Raw genomic sequence first — 6,735 nt, 5'->3', positions numbered from 1 at the left:
TTCAAATGCAAAAATAATGCAATTTAACATCATTGTTATTAAATTCACCAAGACTCGACTCAAAAACAAAGGAAGAAACATGTTTTTGTATTTTGAATTTTTTTAGTTTTTATAGATTTTTGATATAAAAGAACACAACAATAAGTAAATCACACAACATAATTAAAGACTCCTCCCCCAAACCTAAATGTCACAGTGTCTTCATGGTGACGCCTACAGCATAGCAATCACACAACAAAATGTTCCAGCAACCTAAAGGACACAACTAACAAAAGGAATGGAAAAGAAATAGATAATACAATAAAAGAAGGTACAAGGGAAGAGAATACCGGGTAAGAGCGTATAAATTCCCCCAAACCAGCTGTAAAAATAGGGGAGAAAGATCAACCACGCAATTCCCATCATCGTCTGGCTATGAATCAAACCCAACGAGCAAGGTTACTCGATCGAGCCTGCCAGCACTCGATCGAGGAACCATCTGGCGAGCAAATTTCCTGTATTTAGAACAAATGCGCACATAAATCACAATCAATACAACTTAAAGCTCGTAAAAGTAAATCAAAAAGTAGCACATGTGCTACACACAAGCATAAGTAGCACCAATAAATAGTCCAAGCCAAGAATAAAAGCAATGAATAATGTTCTGGCTCATCAAACTCAAAGTCTACTGTAAAATATGAGCAATGTTCATCGTTCTTCAGGTCATCATCTTGAGGAAGGAAATAAGGCACTTCATCCATCATAGGAGCTTCATCAAAAACTTGGTCGGGCTCCTCTTTGAATATCTCTGCTTCTAAAGCATCACACTCAGCTTCTATGTCAACACTCTCATCACAACTGTAAACCATCTCAGGAGGAGGCTCATCTCCATATATCAACTTCTCAATTTCATCTACTTCCTTGCTCCATGGATATGACGCAGTATCAGGGGCGTCAGATTGATTCCTGTCAGAACATTAAGTAAAGGAATCATAAAAAATAGGATCAAGAGCATTAATCATATGACAAGAAGCTTTTAAATCAGGATGACGTGATGCTTTGTAAAGACCAAAAGTGATAGTATCATCTCCAATATTGAACGTAAGGCTCCCATGCCTAACATATATAACTGCCCCCGCTGTATGCAAGAATGGTCGTCCTAGGATAATAGGAACAAGAGAAAATTCAGCTATATCTATCACTACAAAGTCGACTGGAATAAAGAATTTCCCTATTCTCACCGACACATCTTCTAATATACCCATAGGGTGTTTAATAGACCTGTCAGCCAATTGAATAGTCATGTTAGTACATTTAAGCTTAGTCATGTTTAATTGATTGCAAATTTTATATGGCATGACACTGACGCTCGCTCTTAAATCACATATAGCATTGTCAATAGTTAAAGGGCCTATAGTACAAGGAATAGAAAAACTCCCTGGATCATTAAGCTTAGGTGGAGAATTGGCTTGTAATGCGGCGTAGCATTCATGAGTGAACGCGACAGTCTCCACTTCATCAACAGACCGCTTCTTTGACAAAATTTCTCTCAAAAACTTAGCATAAGCCGGCACTTGAGTTACCAATTCAGTAAATGGCACTGACACTTGAAGATTATTTACTACCTCCATGAACCTTCCAAATTGTTGTTCAAGTTTAGATTTCTGCAATCTTTGAGAAAAAAGTAGTTGAATTTTAATCGGCTCGGCTTCTTTCGCATTAGAAATAACTTTGGAAGCATCGACGTCAGTTACAGGAGTGACTTGATCGAGTCTAGTGGTTACTCGGTCGAGTTTAGCGGTGACTCGATTGGGTTCGGGTGGCACTTGATAGGTAGTACCGCTCCTCAAAGAAATAGCATTAACTTGCTTATGTGCTTATTTACCTTGAGGAGGAAGGCCGGACTGTTTTGAAGGATTTTGAGCCGCCATTTGAGCAACTTGAGTATCCAACATCTTATTATGAGCCATAAGTTCAGAAATCTCAGCTGCTTGCTTTTGTTGCATTGACAAAGTTTGTTGCAAAAGAGCTCTAAACTCTGCCATCTCATTGTTTGGAGCTTGAGGACGAGGTTGAATTTGTTGAAAACCTCCTTGATTTTACCGAACAAAATTTCCTTGTGGTTGGTTACCACGTTTTGGAGGAATAATATACGTATTTTGTGGCGGGGCTTGAGCATTAGCATTCTGACTCCTTCTAGGGAAGAAGTTAGAATAAGGAGTACCTTGCTTAAAAGATTGGAAGGCATGAACTTGCTCAATTGTACTCATACATTTGGCCGCAGTGTTGCCATCTATCCCACATCTCTTGTAGGACACCTCTTGTTAAACCATGTGAACCGTCTCTTGCTTATTACCCAAAGACTGAGTAGTCTTCAACTCGGATATTTGAGCCGTTAAGGCCTCTAGCTGTGCCGCAATGACATTATCCGAACCACTTCCTCTCTTACTTCCTTTGGGGTTACCATACTCAGTTGTGTGAGTGACTATCTAATCAATCAACTTCCAAGCATTACCATCATTAGTATTATCCTAGAATCTCTCATTAGCAGCAGAATCAAGCAAGGATCTGTGATCATCATACAACCCATTGTAAAACTGGTTGCAAAGGAACCAAATCTTAAAGCCATGGTGGGGGGACGGATCGAACTAGCCTTTTGTAACGAACCCATGCTTCATTAAAATCCTCAGTGGGACCTTGCTTAAAACTCGTGATCTGGTTTCTAAGAGCATTAGTCTTTTGTGGTAGAAAATACCTCTTGTAGAATGCAAGAGCTAATGAAGTCCATTTAGTGATTGCGTCGGTCTCCATATCCAAGTCACGTAACCACTCAGCTGCATCATCTCTCATAGAGAAAGGAAATAAAGTATGTTTGACTTGATCTTGAGTCACCCCAGCTGTCAAAGGAATAGAACAGCAATAAGTAACAAACTTCTCCATGTGCTTGGCGGGGTCCTCTCCTGCTTTTCCTCCAAATAAATTTCTCTCAACTAGGCTTATATAGGAAGTCTTGATCTCAAAAGTCCCTTTATTAGTGGTAGGGAGCTTGAAACCTTTAGGAATAAAATCAACCGTGGGTTCAGAATGACTTGCCAAGGTAGGCATCTTTGATATTGTAAGAGTAACTGGTGCAGAAATAAGAGTGTCCTCTTCAAAGGATGAATCTTCAGCAAAAGTATACCGCTCGTAGTCAAGTGTACTCAAGTCTTCCACCTGACTTACTTCTCTTTGAAATTTTCGTCTGTACCTAAAAGTCTTCTCTGGCTCGGGATCAAAAGGTACAATCTCTAACCTGTTAGACCTAGACATACACAAAAACAACAAGAAAAGATCAAACTGTCTTAAAGAACTGATGCTCCCTGAGACAAAAGACAAAAATAAACAAAAACAAACAGAAAAATTGTTGCCTCCCCGGCAACGGCGCCAAATTTGATAAGGTTATTTTCAGTCGTTTGGCCTTAATCAAAGTAATCCTATAATACTACTAACAAATAACTAGCGGTAAGTAGGGTATCGTCTCCACGGGGAGGGAGGTAATTAATCTAGTTTGTTTATATTTAGATCGTCTTAAAGTAACCAATTTTGAGGGGTTTTGATTGTTTGTTTGCTAACAACTAATTGCAGAAAGACTAAAGACTGTAAACAATAATATTAAGAAGTTTAGGGTTTTGGTTCACTAGGTAGTTATTCGGGGGTGAGACTTAACTTATTGATAGAGCTAATTATGTTGTTTAAGGTTATATGATCGGTCGATTCAATATTCCTTTAGATCTAATTTAACATGCAATCGCTATCATTAAATTATCTCTATTCAATTATCGCAGCCTATATTGATTCTAACCCAGTCGGTGAAAGTCTCAATTCGCTATCACTACGCCAAAAATAATAGGTGCAATAACGGTTAGATAAGGTGATTTACCGTTGTAATACAAAACACGGAACCGTTATTATATCGACCGTTGTTATATTGTGACCACGGTTGTTAAAAAGGCGGAGCCTTTATGAAATGTAAATAACGGGTTCAAATAACCGTATACAATATTAAGAACGGTTCAAAAACCGTTGTCTATAATATTGAAACCTTGGTAGTATTATTTGCAATGCTCTACGGAAACCTATGACAACGGTTTTACTAAAACAAAACCGTTGTAAAATAGTAAATATGACAACGGTTTATGCTTATTAAACCATTTTAAATGTCATGAATTCGACAACGGTTTATGCTTATTAAATCGTTATATTATGGATGAATATGTCAACGGGTTTCTATTTAAATGCGACAGTTGTCAATATATTTATTGACCACGGTTTTACTTTTAACCGTAATCGAATTTATAAATATTTTTAAAAAAAATTGCTTTAGCAGGTTCAGTCGCTGCTGAAATGCTAATTTTTGCAGTAGTAGGTTCCGCTGAAATGCATGGGACCTAAGGAGTTAGAGGAGCTTAAGAAACAGTTGGAGGAGCTATTAGATAAGGGCTATGTGAGGCTAAGTGTATCACCTTAGAGAGCACCTGTGTTATTTGTCAAGAAGAAGGATGGGAGTATGCGATTGTGTACTGATTATAGGGAGCTGAACAATGTGACCATTAAGAATCGGTACCGTTTTCCTCAAATTGATGATTTGTTTGGCCAGTTGAGTGGGGCTGAAATATTTTCTAAAATTGATTTGAGGTCGGGATACCACCAGTTGAGAATTAAGAATGAAGATATTCTTAAGACTGCATTTAGGACTAGATACGGACACTATGAATTTGTTTTTATGCCATTTGGATTAACTAATACATCGACAGTGTAATACCCCTCATATTCTATGGTTATAGGACCCTTTGTGTGTGTCTAAAGAACAAGGTGGACTATGAAAGGTTAATAGGAAGCTTGCACAAATGTGTCAAATATGGAAATGTGACCACTTATTTTAGGGGTATTTTTAAACGGGAATATCTAGAGTTATAGAGCTCCGATGAGGGTGATTTAAATTTGAGGTGAGAGCTTATTGTCTTAATTTTCCAACGCATGGTCACAAGCTTAATTCCGATAAGTAACAAATAAATGGCAGCTGTTTGAAAATCAGTGCGCAAAGCTGAACTCGCTGAGTAATGTTACGTGTTAATACTCTTTCCTAATTCCGCACTTTCCTAAAGTATTCCTAATATTATAATATTATATCCTATCTCAAATAGTATTACTATTATTATTATTATTATTATTATTATTATTATTATTATTATTATTATTATTATTATTACTACTACTACTACTACTATTATCTATTATCTACTCCACCTACCTTAGATATTTTATTCTTATTATATTATTATATCTTACAATCTAGAAACTTCCTAGAAATTTTCCTTGTCACTATATATACCCTATTCACCCATCACAATTACAAATCATAAAATAGATAGATAGATAGATAGATAGATAGATAGATAGATAGATAGATAGATAGATAGATAGATAGATAGATAGATAGATAGATAGATAGATAGATAGATAGATAGATAGATAGATAGATAGATAGATAGATAGATAGATAGATAGATAGATAGATAGATAGATAGATAGATAGATAGATAGATAGATAGATAGATAGATAGATAGATAGATAGATAGATAGATAGATAGATAGATAGATAGATAGATAGATAGATAGATAGATAGATAGATAGATAGATAGATAGATAGATAGATAGATAGATAGATAGATAGATAGATAGATAGATAGATAGATAGATAGATAGATAGATAGATAGATAGATAGATAGATAGATAGATAGATAGATAGATAGATAGATAGATAGATAGATAGATAGATAGATAGATAGATAGATAGATAGATAGATAGATAGATAGATAGATAGATAGATAGATAGATAGATAGATAGATAGATAGATAGATAGATAGATAGATAGATAGATAGATAGATAGATAGATAGATAGATAGATAGATAGATAGATAGATAGATAGATAGATAGATAGATAGATAGATAGATAGATAGATAGATAGATAGATAGATAGATAGATAGATAGATAGATAGATAGATAGATAGATAGATAGATAGATAGATAGATAGATAGATAGATAGATAGATAGATAGATAGATAGATAGATAGATAGATAGATAGATAGATAGATAGATAGATAGATAGATAGATAGATAGATAGATAGATAGATAGATAGATAGATAGATAGATAGATAGATAGATAGATAGATAGATAGATAGAGAGAGAGAGAGAGAGAGAGAGAGAGAGAGAGAGAGAGAGAGAGACTAGACAGATAAGCTAAGGAGCCTTATTCATCTTTCACCTTGCCTTAAGATCTAAAGGCATGCTTTTCATAAAACCGTTTTATAATTAGTCATTCAAGCTTTTAACACCGTGGACTGTTGACCACTTTTGACCCCGCTGTTGACCCACGTTGACCACCTTGACCGAGGGTTTGACCTTACAGTTTGAGTGTGTTTTTAGGTGATTTTGGGGGTAGATTCTTGTCTTAATCGTTATTGTATTTATATATTAGTAATTGTATGCATATTATATGATGCTTAGGTGGAGAATTCGTTGAGGACCGCTTCTACTTGATCTTTAATTGTTTTATTTTGGAAGAATTGCGAAAAGGTAAGATAACTGCTCAACTCGTGCTATTATTAATGACTTGTGCAATTTATTATGTAATGTGAATTGGATGAATTATTGGATTATTGGAAGAGGTGTATTATTATTGTTGGATACCTCAGCTTCGTGT

General features: G+C 35.6%; 1 non-coding gene across 1 annotated transcript; it reads left to right on the top strand.

Moving 5' to 3' along the window:
* Positions 1–2,601: 2,601 nt before the first annotated feature.
* Positions 2,602–2,709, top strand: LOC141636442 (small nucleolar RNA R71). The gene has a single exon (XR_012541052.1). It is a non-coding gene; the product is annotated as a small nucleolar RNA R71 (small nucleolar RNA).
* The last annotated feature ends 4,026 nt before the right edge of the window (positions 2,710–6,735 follow it).

This window comes from Silene latifolia, chromosome Y (genome assembly GCF_048544455.1).
Source record: "Silene latifolia isolate original U9 population chromosome Y, ASM4854445v1, whole genome shotgun sequence".
Lineage (NCBI taxonomy): Eukaryota > Viridiplantae > Streptophyta > Magnoliopsida > Caryophyllales > Caryophyllaceae > Silene > Silene latifolia.
The sequence above is the reverse complement of the archived record's forward strand: the minus strand, read 5'-3'. Positions and strand labels throughout refer to the sequence as shown.